Consider the following 15,704-nt stretch of genomic DNA (forward strand, 5'->3'; position numbering starts at 1 on the left):
AAAAACTGCTTCTGGGCACCTTCTCCAAACACAGGAAGAGCTGCAGCTCAGGTTTCACTGGTGTCTTTTCTTGACTCTTCCCCAGCTGGCACGCATCCCCTGCTGCTCTGGAGTTAGACAGGATGAGTGATAAATAAAGCAGAGTAATCAGAGAACTGTGGAACAATAGTCTATGGAAAATAAATTAATAAATTATAAAGTCAGATAAATTATTCCTTTTAGTACCATATTATGTTTTTTTATCATATTACAGTATGTCATTTTTTTCATTTCATTCTTGAAAATATTTTTTTTCTGTAAGAGTCATAAAAAAGACAGTTATTGATATTAAAAGTTTCACAAAGTTTAAAAGGCCACACCTTCTGTGACAGAAAGTCAGTGAGGTTTTTTCTTTCCTTCTCTTAACAAATCCAGTCTCAAGTGTCTAAGTCGGAGGCCTGCTCTCACTCCTGAGTTCCTGAACATAATTGTAAAATTGCAAAGGCTGCAAATCTCTCTGGATTTTAACTTTAAGACAGAGACAGGGGAGCACATGTGTAACTGGACCAGGAACAGCTCTAGACGTTCATACTTCTATGCCTGTCTGGTGTTTGTGACTAGTCTATCACACTTGAGGTGCTTGCAGTTTCCTGCTGTTTATCTTATGTGTCACTTTCTGAGTGATTCTTCTCTCTTGGCTTTGTCACATTTCACAAACTGCCTGAACTGAGTACATTCTGTAAAGCACTAAAACTCTCAGCAGCATCTTTATTTTTGGGGAAGACTGTTAAAGCCTTTTAGGGCCTTTTGCTTAAGAGCTCAAGTGCAAAAATAATCAGTTGAACCTGCAGCAGTCACTCCTGTAATTTCACAGTAATTAACCATTCCAGCAAAACTTGTACCTGAGAATACCTCTACATACCGTACCGCTGCTTGTGTCGTACGAGCCGATTAGCAAGTTGGAGAGGCTGCCTGCTTCAGACCTTGGACTGAACCACAAGCCCCTCTGCTTTCTGCTCTTCCCAGGTATTTAACTTCTCATAGCTACCAAATCTCAATATCCTCTAGAAACGTCAAGGACTGTAGCAGTCCAGGACTTGAATAGCACAACATTACGGCACAAAATAATTAAAAAATACATCCATCCAACAAAACATTGGGTTTGAGGAGCACCTCAGAATGATTGTGCAACAAAACGAAAAATACAGACAACCTTTTCCAGATGTTAATGGATTGACTAATTTTCAAAAGCTACATCAATACATATAGTATGCTGTATACCATATACAGTATACTATATGTATTGATGTAGCTTTTGAAAATTAGTCAATCCATTAACATCTGGAAAAGGTTGTCTGTATAAACCTATTTAAATATACTGTTCATGTAATACAGACAGGCTAATACAAACTGGATCTTAGCAACCCTGACAGTATAAAAATACAAAAACAACAAACTGAACAACAGTCATATTGCGTTTGATACTGAGCAACCTTTATTTTTTCAGTTCAAATTTTATGTTTTTTCATGTTCATTTTATATTCAGAATGACATCCTTGTTTTTAAGCATGCTTGATTTGGTGATGTCCTTTTATTCCCACATGTCTCCCACAGGAGAAAGGTGCTGTAGCTGAGCTTGGTTAAGTACAAGTATTGTGAACTCGGCAACAATTCAGAGAGATTAAACTCTTGTTTTATCCACACAAAGTGGGATGGAAGGTTGTTGTTGTTGTTTTTGACCGTCCGCTTAAAATCCCTGAGAAGGATAGAAGGGCTTTGACTCAGGCTGTTCCATTTACTGATTACATCACCTGGATCAGGACGATAATAGATGTGGGATGGAGTGTGTGGAGGGCATGGGGGGGTGGCGCAGGGTGACAGGGCAGACAGGCAGAGGGGCAGGAATGGGGGCCCCAGGTTGCAGGAGAGCAGCTGATGCCCTGCAATGGGCAACTGGCCCCACAGAGCTATCAAGACATGTCAGAGTGTGGATTCACTCACCCAACAGCAAAAGCCTGATAATGGGATTATATAAATGGCTGAAGGGGGGGGGGGGCTTTGGAAAATTCCTGTATGATAATGTGAAGTTCTGAGAGTCTTTAAGTGCTATTAAGATTGGCATGCCTTTGGAAACATTAACAGGGGAGATGCTGTGCTTTGATGCTCTTGGCAGGGCCCTTGGCGTCTTCTGTCCTATCTGACATGGAACTGAATCACATCAATAGCTAAAGGCTTGGAAGTGGTGCTGGTTTAGATGGATAAATTATCTGATCTTAGTGGGGATGGATGGGATGGGAACTAGGATCAGGTGCATTACTTGTGTGCTCTCACATGGCTGTTAATCTCATAGAGTTAGTCTGTCACTTGATTCTGTTGTAGTGCATGGCTGGTTTTCGTCTTCTCCCAGGGGCGCTCCCCTTGTTTGCTAGTTGCAAAGGAGAGGAAGGGAGCTGTGGTCAAAATCACTCCACTGCCATCATCATCACCATCACCATCACTGTCATCTCATTCATCACCATCATCATCATCCCCACCATTATCACCACTATCACCATCATCACAATCGTCACCATCACCATCGCTATCATTATCACCATCATTTTAGAGCAATGTTTTTTATTTTTGTCTTTATTGTGAAACTAGACAGAGAACAAACCATTAACACTCTGCACCTCAGAAACATCACTTATCTTGTTTTTGGTGAGCAGAGCTCAGCACTGGTGATGTGGCCCTGGTTTGTGCTTTGGCATGAGTGGCTGTGCCTCTGTGAGTCGAAGAATCTCCAAACTGAAACTTCAGTACAGGATAGAAATGGGCCTTGTGACTTTCTCATAGCTTGTCCTGCCCAGCACACAAGGCTCCAGCTCCTGCTGCCTGGCCAAAGTCAATGGCACACCACTGCTCTAGTCGATGCGCTGAAGGTCCTCATGCAGGTGTCTGATGTCCATAGGGAGGGAGCTGGGCCAGCAGCACACAGGGCTTGGGCCGCTGGTTAGGGAACTGCCCCTTCCTAATGTCCGGAAGACAAAGAATGCCGTCTGTATGGCTGTGTCACTCACTGAGTGGATCTATACTCCAGTAATTTCACAATAATTAACCCTTCAGACAGATATACTATGGATCTGTCTGTCTAGCCCTGAACACTCCTGCATTACAAAGACACTAGTTTTCAAATAAAGACATCATACTGAAATGTCTCAAGACAGCCACCATTGTCTTGACAAGCAACTTAGGGATGTTACTGTCTTGTAATGTAATGAATGGTCAGATGAAAGAAAACCAATAGGAAAGAACACCAGCAGGGGAGATTAGTTTACACTTCAGAGGAATATGTAATGTAACAGTGTAAAATTGCCATGTACGTTTACTCAGGATAACATGCATTAAGATCACAGAGACATCCTATTCACAACTCAGTGCTTATGACTGGGAAACCTGTCATTCCCGTGCTTGTAAGCTAACTGTAACTTTCATGTGCAGTGTTTGTTCTTGTTTTGTGGTGTAACCTTCTTAGTTGCAGAATACCCTAGGCAAATCTATTTTTCACCTAAGTTCTGACCACTTTTGGCAGTTAAAGTTGACTCCACACAGTGACCTCCACAGACCTGTGCTTCTGTCGCTGGGAAGATGAATGGTATTCACAGGTGGGGCGGAAGAAGCTCGCTCTCCATCTCTCATGCTGTGCCCTGAGATTCTCGCTCTGACATTGTCGCACTGCTGCAGTTCAGACACCCCGCCAGCTCATCTCTCCTCTGCTCATTCCTGCTGCCATTTACACTCCAGGCTTTGCTGTCATGAAATTCTGTCACCTCTTCCAGCATCCCAATTAGTGATCCTGTTGCGCATTACGTGACAAGTCCCAGCACAGATCAAAACACACGTTGTGATTCAATCAGTGACACCCACAATTTTTTGCTTTTGTGTGCCCTGTTACGTCTGCAGATATAAGCATGTGTTTTATATGGGCCGGTTTCTCTGTGCAATCACTAATTTGTTTGAAAGTCCCTCTTTTCCTCAACAGGGTTACCCTAGATTAGTCTGACATAACAGACAACTTCCAGATAAATCATTTGAAGGTTAAAAATAAAAATATAGCAGGTTCATAATAAATTAGACAAGAGTTTTCCACTAATGAGAACAAAACCTCTTAACACAACAGTGTTAATCTTATACACATGGCTTCTGGGTAAAAACCCAGACATTTCCTAGTCTCTGGCTGTCACTCTCTGCTCTACCCATGTAATTGTGGGAGATTTAAGGGTGGGAACAAGGTGTTTTCTTTTAAATAATCGCCAACAGCTCCTTCAATTCGTCACCTCCTCCCCGTCGCTCTCGAAACTGTGCCCCGAACACGGCTGTGTGCTGAACTGCAGCAGCTCAGTGTGCTGGAAAACAGCCCTGGAACTGGGAAAGGAGAAAGAATCAGCAACAGACCTGCATAGGAAATAAGAAGTTCGGCTTCCATTGAGCCACATGAGGCCACATTCACAAAGCATTGGGTCAGCCACACCCAAAGTTTTACAACTTTTTATGTTTTTTTAAAAATGTTATTACATGACAAAAAAGGAATAATGAAACATAAAATATATTACTGGACCATTTAGGTGACACCTGGGTACATTATTACTTTTACTTCATTTAAGAGGGAGAGTCAGGAGTATAGCACACACATTGTTGCATTTATTCCTCAATCTGTAACTAGAATTTGTCATTTCACCTTCATTTGTATTTTTGTAGTTTCCCATTTCCTCCGGCATTGTTGCTTTCTGGTCAGCCTGCACATTGGTCAATGTTTTCTGTCACTGAATAGAAGGGTTTCATTAGGCCTAGGAAATGAAGGATCAGTTACCGTGGAATGTGGTTTAATCACTTATCAATTAGACCAAGGGAACTAGATCAAGTGAAGTCTAGGATTTCGTTTTAGGACTACAGAAGCTCATGAGTGAACTGAAGCTCACACTGAGCTTGTTTCTCTCAGTGCATTTCCGACTGATGGATTCTGTGACATCGGAAAATCGTGGCTCTGCCTTCCACTTGTCTAGGGCTGTATTGTAAAACAGTTGATCCCTTTTGTTGTTATAATTGTTTAGAAGGAATGCTGCTCTTTACTCAAATTTTTATCTCAGAAGTGCTCTTGTGATAAACAGAGATGAATTCATGAACTCCAGTATGTGACCTTCTCTGTCTTGTAATCTTATTACAAAGCAACATGGTTGCAATGTTAGATAAAGGTTAGTTTTTATCCATTCTCCCCTCTATGTGTTTAGTAAATCTGTGTTTTGTTATCCTAAGATGGAAGTGATTTGCTTCCAGTCCCATGAAATCTTCTCACTGTGTATCCTTTCTGTGCGGACGGAACAACACACCCACTGTCCGTCAGTCCATCACAGCGACATGTGAGCTCCTGTCAGATGCATTTCATAATACTGAATCACAAAGGATGGGCTTGGTTGCAAAGCTGTCACAGGATAATTTATTTTAATATAGCAATGGAATAGGATTCAATCTAACAATCTGCACCCACCTATGTCACGTTTTAGATTGGCATGTCCTGACAGAGGAAATCTGTAGGAATCTTAGCAGCTACTCATACTTCATTTTCCATGGTAGCAATGTTAAAAGGCCCAATGTTAATTACCAGGAGAAAACCAATATAGTTGCTATAAATACCACAGGATTTTCTGCTACAATAAAAGTCTTGCTACAGTATGATAATTATATTTTAAACTGACAATTACCACATCTCACTCTATAGTCTTGAGCAGGTGTTGCCTTGCTGGTGTTCCTTTCTTCAGTCCTACTAAAAATGTCCTTTTTTACTCTCTCTTTCAGCATATTAGAATTTTATATTTTATCAGTAAAATCTTGTGTATGTGTTACTTAGAAATAAACCTGTTTACAATTAATATTACTTTATTTTTACTTGACCTTAGAACAGACAATAAGTAGACAGAAAAACACATCTATTTCTCACCTGTTTGCCAGTGATATTTTATAATGTGAAACATCAATTGAAGAACTCTTATCATGATAGTAAAATATGTAAATATGGTAAATACCTTTTAAAATCAAATTATCCACAGGTTTGCACAAAAACACAGATCAGTCATCTCCAACCATGGTTGTAACAAGTCCTTATTAAATTCAGTAATCCAGCCAAATCCTAATTCACTAAGATTCAAAATCAAACCCAAAATCATATTCAAATCAACATCCAAGGATTGAATGCTTTGTCAATGCTTGGAATACTTGGTGAGGACAGCTTGTCTTAACCCACCTGGCAGCATTCTGGCCACAGGACGAGGAGACTCGAACCCCTGAGTGAGTGAGTGAGTGAGTGAGTGAGTGAGTGAGTGAGTGAGTGAGTGAGTGAGTGAGTGAGTGAGTGAGTGAGTGAGTGAGTGAGTGAGTGAGTGAGTGAGTGAACCCAGGAGCAGCTGCAGGGTGGAGAGGGGGCAGAGGAGAGAGGCTGAAGACGAAGGCGAAGGGAGGCGTTTGAGTTCAGTTATGAAGCTAGTTTGGTGGTGATGGTGATTAGGTGCAGCTGTGTGAGATTGACTTGTTGCTATTATCCATCCCAAACTACAGGGAATAAGTTCCACTTGGTGCCACTTAAAGACGAAACCTATTGAAGCTTACTTGGTGTCCCTCGCCAAAGAAAAATTTGGCCTCCTCCTGAACTTCTTTTAAAAACACCAGCACAAACATCTACCACCTGTTTCTGAAAAACAAGGTTCTTGTAATCAGCGGATCAGCTAAGCAAAGTGAAACTGCCTGCTTTTGATAGATTGACTCTAGGGATCTTGACATATCAACGTCTGTTTTTAGGCTCTATTTGGTTTAATATTTATTAAAACAACATTTTTATTACCTATTAGAGAGAGGCTACAGTTACAAACTCCAACTCTCCGTGGTGCACTTTTCAGACAAGAAGGGAAGCGTCTAATTAACCCCATGTCAGAATGTCCACACATCATTCCAACAGAGTTAGCGAGTTTACACTCTTGAAGGGCATGTTCCAGCAGCCTCCAGTATCAGGCCTATTGGTAGTACAGTCTCTCTATGGGACAACCTGCTGCAGCAAGGAGATCTGTCAATGGATCTCTTGTTCTTTAGGGGGGACAATAACTCTATATGCGTGAAATAATTTAATTTACTGCATGAGGATAGTCCAGTTCTTAACCTCAGATCTGCTGATTCAGGGCCTTCTTAGTCTGCAGATGCAAAACATGGCAGATCACTGGCTCTTAGATTCTTCTTGTTTGAAGGACTACAGCTGTGAAAAAACCACACACCTCAGACTCCACACCTGTCACTGCTTTCAAAACCTGTTTAAAATCTTCTGTTTTAGCTGAATTGTGTGACGTAATTTGACTTTTGGTTCCACAAGGAGAATTTACTAGGTCATTCATTGTACAGCGTTTAGAAATCAAATTATATTATTCCTGCACCTGTTGTTTAACAAATCCTTTGCAATGGATCAATATAGTCTAATTACATAATTGGCATTCAGAGGCAGTGAGGTTCCACATGAGGAAGAGAACAAATAGGAGACACTCTGTGTGTGATTGGCCATTCCAGGATTAGTGAGCTAGTGTATACTGTATGTCTGCATCCTCTCCATCTATCTGTAGATCTTGGGGAGCAGAGCTGCAGACCCTTGCTGTATACTGTATGTTTTGGTATAGTTTTCAAAAACACTTGTTTAAGAACATTTTGCACAGGAACAAAAAGATCTGCAAGCTGTCTTGCTAGTTTTTAGAAATCATACTAGAAATCCTTTTTAGAATAGATGCTTAGTTAGGCAATACAACACAGAAACACAAGCAGTGTATCTACAGGTTTGAAACTACATAAACGCAAAACAGAAACCTTAACACTATTTAGATGTTGTCTAATGTGATTAATACATTGTCTTTGCTAGGACATAATTGAAATCCTCGATGAAACAAATCTTCATATATGTATGAATTCCATTTTGCTGCTAATTGTTAATTTATTCCCAACAGGATCTTCAATGAAAAACCAAATACGATTTTGTTTTGTCATTTCCTCCTCAGTGCTGTTACTAAGGCCTCAGTCTAAAGGAGCTTAAACAGCACACATTTCATTTGAAAAAGAAAACAACACGCCTTTACTCATCTTCTAAATATAGAGCCAATTTATTAAGTAAATGCACATTTAGTTAGAATATCAGTTATTTAGTCTTTCATTCATAGTGTTGGTAGATGCAATATCTGAAAGTCAAAGGTTGCGTTTCTTAATGTAGCTGCCTCTTACAGGCTGTGCAACTGGTTCTCACTAATGCATGAGTCTACCACAAGACTGCCACATTTCCACTGATGGATGGAAATATATTCCAGACAGATGGTTCTGACATATTTGTTTTATACACAGTCAAGCAGGCAGCTCAGGCAGCTCACAAGGGGAATAACACTTCCATTAGCTTCTTACAACACCTTCTCTTGGCACAAAAATTGTTCTTTTAAGAAATCCTGCTAAATAAAACATGAAATATAATTAAACAGTGCTTCTTTATTTAACTCTACTTACTGTATGCTTAGTTTTTCCATACATTCCTGTGGTTTAACTTCACTTTTGCTACATTTCCTAATAGGGTTATGATAATTCTATGATTTGCCATAATAAGTCCAGGAAAAGCTCTGGAATACTGCTCATGTACATGTTAGCTACAGTAAACTGCAGAACATACTCTGGAACAGTAAAACAGACCACAGAGTGAATGAGGGAGTTATATCACTGTGTGAGTCGATTGACCTGAGATTGGGATGTGTCTTTAGCTGCCTTTGACTGGAAGAAGATAGAAGATACCAGGAGTGTCTCTGAGCTCCATGTGCTCAAGCTGGGCAGGGGTCTGAGTGTCTCTGAGCTCCATATCCTCGAGCTAGACAGGGATCTGAGTGCCTCTGAGCTCCATGTCCTCGAGCTGGACAGGGGTCTGAGTGTCTCTGAGCTCAGTGTACTCCTGTACAGCCTGCCCAGTGGGAGAAGATCAGCAGTGTTCTTTTCTTCACATTTGTAGTCTTTCTATCCTGGTTTCCCCCCTCTCTCTTGATCTCAAAAATAGTTTCAGGTGCTTTCTGCAAGCTTGGTATAGTTATCAGGTGATGGTGATCATGAGGTCTACTCTTGCTGACAGACATGCCATAGTCAACAGATTATTCAGATGAACAGTCTTTGAAAGCAGAATAACAATCATCCACTGAAAGCATAAAGATAGTAAAGATGTAAGATATACATTTATTGGGTTTTGTGCTTGAATAAAACAAGGATTGAAATGATTAAAGGATTAAAATTAGTTAAGAATTTTATTTTGGGGTTATATGCATATCCATATAGTTTTAGATTTTAAATAGCATTCTCTCACTGATGTAAAGTTCACCTCCCGGTTACAAATCTTCGGTGAAAGCAGGAGGGCTGGGGACAGTGCTGCCGTCACCTGAAACCAGCACAGACAGTGTTAGAGGGGAGAAGCCAGTGCAACTGCCTGATTGCTCACATTACCAAAGAGCCTCGTTTGGCTGAGGAGAGTAATCTCTATGCTCCAGAGCACTTTGGTGGAAAAACCAAAGGAGAAGTCCAAAACAGAAATTGTTTCTTGAATCTAAAAATTGTTTAACTGTGCCTCTCTTATCTACCACTATGGGTCATCCCTTTGTGCACAATCGATGCTGAGTATTGGTGATGCTCACAAGTGATCCATTCTCACTGCTTACTGTACAGTATGTGTGTCTTTCCAAGGCCGTGTGTCCCTGGGGTGGAGCAGGTGCTGGGAGGAGTGGGAAGAGGCAGCTGTCTGCTGTGTAACAGTGTAGCACTAGAGGGGGCAGATGCCTTATTCTGTGGGGTCTGCTGCTAGATTGAAGGCAAGGCTTGCACGGAAGCTCTGATTAAAGAGCTGAAGCAGATATCCTTGTCCTCTTTCCTCAGAGCCTTCGCAAGTGTTTGTGAGCTTTACTTGTTCATTTCTGTTTATGTAGAAAGCCTCACTATTAGGAAGTCACAGAGCTGGCAAAAACTGACCAGGGGTCTTGTCGCTTCTCCACAGTTGCTCCTCTCTGCCCAGTTCCTGTGATGTTATTTCATCTGTCTTGCCTGAAGCACATTTCAGGTTCTATGGAGTTCTTATCAAAGTGCTCATGTGTCACAGTGAGCACACTGCTCTGCATCTGGACCTTGCTGCTGTGACACCAGCTTTCTAGACATTTGTTCATTCTCATTATTGCCAAGTTTAAATACAACATCCTCAGATCCGAAGAAGACGTGAAGCAACTTAATTTTGAAACTTTCTTAAACCTTCAGTTTTCAAATTCATGGATGTCTGTTCTTGCATGTATAGAGCTGAGAACTGGGAGAGTGTCTGGAGGTTCCCAAACTGTGGGTCACGATCCACAGCCAGGCTGGGAAACTCCCATGTGGTCTTCAGGAAAAACTCGCTCTGTCTATGTTCTAATTCTGTGACCTCCCATGAGCTGTAAATCCCACGTTGTTTATATAATCTAAGTATGAGCTTTGTGAAAAATCCACCAAAATGTAATTTTCCAAGTTCTGTTGCATTTGTTTCACTGTCCTGCTTTTGCGTAAGAGAGAGAGGTAACTTAGCAACGCATGAAGCATCCTCAATCAACAAATGATTGAGGCATCAGAGTCAAAAAAATCTTTTCTGGTTATGAAATATTTTCATAACTAGGCACTGAAAAATAAGGCTTGCAGTTTTGACCTGAACATACGTCATATCATAATCATGTTCATGCATTGTAATAAATGATGGTTCTGGTTGATGTTATTAAGTTGGGCTCTCTGGACAGTTCTGATTTGTGAAGTGCTGAGAAGTTGAATCCCAGTCTGACCCAGCTGTGAGGCCTGTGCTCACAGCAGAGCTCCCTACTGTTTCCATACAAACTCCTCTTCACAGACACTGACCAGCACACAGTACAGCCACACTGCACTGGTCCTGCCCAGCGAAAGACTGAGACTGTGGATAATGTGCTACAAAAATACCAACAGCAAGTTCACTATTCAATTAAACTAATACAGAAATAACAGAAGGGTAATAAAGTAACATGAAGCTAATTAATGAAGACAAATTATGATATAAACACACATCATCTTGAACGTTAATGGTACAAAATCACATTACACATGCACCAAGCAAAAGGTAATGGGTTCCTCCTTGTGGTCTTGGGACACTGCTAGCCTGGCTGCAACTCTCTGTACTTACCAGCTGAATCTGCCTCTCTCTACAACCCAGTGTAACCATGGTGCCACATTTTATGTTTCTCAGACAGAAACAAGAAGGATAAAAAGTTGATATTTTCACAAAAAAAGGGGCTTTGGAAATAATAATTTCAGTTTTTACAAAAGAAAATCATGCAAGAAATAATCTTTGTGTTGGCAGCACATGATTCCTAGAAGCTTCTCAACACTCCTGAGTTTTAATTTTTTAGAATGTGGATGAACACATTGAGAGGAACAAACTTCTAAATATAGCACAGCCTCTGAGGCAATGGATCCGTGTCTGATTTGAGGCACTGAAATTTCTGTTTTTTTCTTTACTGTGAATCGGGATAGCCTATGCCCAAACTCTAGCACTTTGCAAATCCTGTCCTGTGTTTTTCAGTGACAACCTGGCTTTTCTTTCTAACAAATAGATCTCATACTGGAGTACACACAGTATATGCAGTACTGTACATAACAAAGAAGAGCCTTGGTTTTTTGCCTTTGTCCTAAATTTGTTCAGGTTCTTAGTTGGTTTGCTGGATGTGGGCATTGTTTAAAACTATAGATAAATAGAGGAGAGTGTTCTAAAACTAAACATTAAGAGTTTGCATATGATCATGGGTATTTTTCTTTATTTTTCTTGTGAAAAAGTAAAAGTTCTATCACAGTTGAGTTGTACTGTCACATGTGGCAGTTCATGGAAATCTTTGGTCACTGCATTGTTGCTGATTCCAGCAATTCATATACTGTGGAGGCTTATTTGCATCTGAAAGGCTAAGGGTTCTGTTGGACTGTTTGTATGTTCACAGCCAATACTGTACATCAAATGAGAAGGGTTTAATAAACTGGACTGTTAATGCATTAATGATGTAAGGAAAAAATGTGTTGAGACTGAAAGAAAGGTGTAGTACAACAGGATCGTGAAGAAGTCAATGGGATTGACTGTCAATGGCTTTGAGGATTTCAAATCTTTGAATCAAGTCTCCTTGAAATCTTGTTCAAGACTAAAAAGATTTAGTTATTTCCAACTGAATGTATGCCTGATTGCTCTTCACTGGATTGACTCAAGAGCAGCAGTAACATCTCCTGTGGTTCAACACCTGAAAAGATAAGGCAGTCTTTAAGCTGTGTCAACTTCTTTGAGGTTGTGTTCTTGGTTGCAAGAGAGCTTTTCTTTCCACAGACATGACTCCTGGAAAGTTGTATTTTTTGCTCTACATGCAGAATGAAACTCAGGGTTTAATTCGGTTGTGACACACTTCACAGTGTGCATGTATATCTTTGTTTTTCGCCTCTTTTATGAGGTCTATAATGTCCATGAATGTTTATTTATGAAACTGGTACTGTTAGGATTTTCAGGACTCCACACATCCTGTGAGACCTTCACTGAGCAGGGGGTGGGAGGACATGTTAAGCTCCTAAGGCTCATATCTATGGAATATCATGCTGAGAGGGATTCTTGTGGTGTTAAATTGCTGAGAAACATTTCAACGTCTGCCTACCAAATCGGCCAGCTCAGACACTGAACCAACAACCATTTCCCACGGAAGACACACCATTTCCAAATTAAGTCCTATTAATTACCAAGTGAAAATGCACCTCCCCTGTGAAACATTCTCTCAGTGTTGTGCTCTCATGCTATTTTAATCCTGTGCAGACTTTATGTTCTGGGGCAAACCTGAAATGCTGATTGAATTTGAGGATGTGCATTCAAGTGCCAAGTTTACTATGGTAAAATTGTACGTGTTTACTAAATTAACTTGCTCTATATTTAAAACTAATTTACCCTTTTCCATCCTTCATTGTGATTTTAACATATTTTTACTATTTTGTCACTATTGTCTGTGGTAACATGGCCTGTGATTTGCCAAACTGAATGTTTATGAAGACAGTGCATTACAATGGCTGTTGTAATGAACCATGGTGACATGGTGAGGCAGAGGTCAGCATGGTGCCCTGTGTTTGATTACGGACCTGAGGTGCTGTGTAAGTTCTCCCCATGTCCCTGTGGGTTTCCTCTGGGTGCTCCGGTTTCCTCCTACAGTCCAAAGACATGCTGATGGGTTAATTGGCTTCTGGGAAAATTGGCCGTGGTGTGAGTGTGTGTGTGTTTGTGTGTCTGCCCTGTGATGGACTGGCATCCTGTCCAGGGTGTACCCTACCCTGTGATGAACTGGCATCCTGTCCAGGGTGTAACCTGCCCTGTGATGGACTGGCATCCTGCCCAGGGTGTACCCTACCCTGTGATGGACTGGCATCCTGCCCAGGGTGTAACCTGCCCTGTGCCCGTTGCTTGCTGGGCTGGGCTCTGGCTCCCCACGACCCTGAATTGGAAGAAGCTGTTAGAAAGTGGATGGATGGATGTAATGATGAATCAATATATTCAGTTCACTAAAGTGCAGTGCAGAGAAAGAAAGGTAAAAACATAAGAAGAAGAAATGAAATGAAAGTAAAATAAACTTAAAGGAAAACCTTGGTATTACTTAAAATTTACATGCAGATCGTGAGCTCTCATAATGACTTCCTGTAGCTAGAGATGGAAGACAGGTGAGAGTTTATTTATAGAGCTGTCGACTGTCAACATCTTTTGCTCTTCTCTTTACTTGCATTGGAGACCAAGCTAGATTTTTTATGAAATTATTATTTTACTGTGATTGTGAAGCACATATTTCTTGTGGTGCACATTCCTTAAAGCTAAACTAAGGCTCTCTTGTCGATGCAAGGAGCATACAGTCATTCCACATTGTACGGTCAGTCACTTACCTCTGGAGATATATTTACTTCTATGGGAAGAAAACAGCTAAACTGCAGAATCTTTGAAGAAACATTATACGCAGAAAAATGTTTAAAAATTGGAATCAGCAGTACGTTGCTTTTCTGTGGAGTACGAAAAAGATTGTTGCCTCCAGCTTCAGTTTTTATCATCTCCTTGTGCAGCAGAAAGAGACATTGTCGAACTGGAAGTTTTAGAAATAACAACAGCCTTTTCAGTTCCCTTTGTATCAGACACGTGATTGGTGAGCACAGTCAGAATGGCTCGAGTGGTGTTTGACCGCAAAATCCCCTGCTTAGGCTAAACATTTCCTCAGGTATGCAACGTAAACCTTTTAGTTCAGTGCTGGTTTTGAACTTTCATTTCTACAATGAAATCGTCGATCAGCCTAATAGTATCACGAACGAGTAGTTCTGAACCCTGTGCAGCTTGCGGAGAGAGTCCGATGGCTGGTAGTCCAAGAGGAGCGAGGCAGCAGAGTGCTCGTTGCAAGTGACGTTGCAAGCTCAGGTGGTGGATAGATTCCTAATACTGAGCTAGGAGTGAGTGGAGTGTTTAAATAGTGAGGGACGAGGAGATTGAACAGTGAGGGCCAGTTGGTGCCGGCTGTGCTCGTAACAAATAATTTATTTAACTAGACCTTGTGAGTCATTTTCAAGCTCAAGTTCCTTTCCAGGTAACTTTAAAACTCCTGCGATTTACTGTCAGTACTAAAAGCAGAACAATTACAGTTCAGTTTAGGCAATAACTGCTTAGATTAAGTTTTTGAAAGCTCACTAGGACCATAAACAAGCAGGTACAGGGGTTCTAGAGAGACAATGGTAAAAAGCTCCCCTATTTGGCAAATATATTCCTACTGTATATCTCTGTCACACAGTTCACAAAGCATTATGTTATATAGACAGCTCAGTATGAAATGTCTTATGAAGCCATATTGCTGATTTTATTTTGGGCCAAGATTGTGTCCAGAGGAAATAAATGGCAGAGAGTCTATAGAGTACCAATGTCAAAGAGGGTATCTTTACCAGTGAATGCTGAAATGGGAGACAGTGAGACTGTGTGAAAGTCCCCCTCAAACATTTAGCTTAAGTTAAAACAACGCTTTGGGGGAAAAACGCTTCAGAGACTACAGAGTTGATGTCTCACGCCTGAGTGGCTGTACTATAGCCAAAAAAAATGCTTTCACAAATGGTGTTGGTGCCAGGCATTTTAATCCCACACATTGTTTAGCGCTCATCACTGATAACAAACATGGAAACACAACATTTGGCATCCTGGCCAAATTTCCCATTGGCCCTTACCAATCATGGCATCTCAATAATCCCCATCTATGAATTGGCTTCATTACTCTGTTCTCCTCCCCGCTGATCACTGGTGTGTGGGGTGTTTACTGGTGCACTCTGGCTGCCATTGCATCATCCAGGTGGGGCTGCACACTGGGGGTGGTGGAGGGGATCCCCATTACCTGTAAAGCGCTTTGAGTGGAGTGTCCAGAAAAGTGCTATATAAGTGTAAACAATTATAATAAAAATTATTATTATTATTTTCAAATCTGAATGCATCCTAATTGCAGATAGTTATATTGTAACACTGACCTTGCCTTTGGATTAGAGTCATCTTCCTGAACCCCAGTAGTATACATGCAAGAGGTATTTAACTATGAAGTTTGCAGCAATAACTAATTTTGAATAAAACATGAGAAAGAAGTCTA

At 40.9% G+C, this 15,704-nt stretch overlaps 1 protein-coding gene across 1 annotated transcript in view; it reads left to right on the forward strand.

Moving 5' to 3' along the window:
* The window catches only part of hcn4 (hyperpolarization activated cyclic nucleotide-gated potassium channel 4), a 94,928-nt gene that overhangs the window by 15,988 nt on the left and 63,236 nt on the right, over nucleotides 1–15,704 (forward strand). The window lies entirely within an intron of this gene.

This window comes from Atractosteus spatula, chromosome 7 (genome assembly GCF_055471065.1).
Source record: "Atractosteus spatula isolate fAtrSpa1 chromosome 7, fAtrSpa1.hap1, whole genome shotgun sequence".
NCBI classification, from domain to species: Eukaryota; Metazoa; Chordata; class Actinopteri; order Semionotiformes; family Lepisosteidae; genus Atractosteus; species Atractosteus spatula.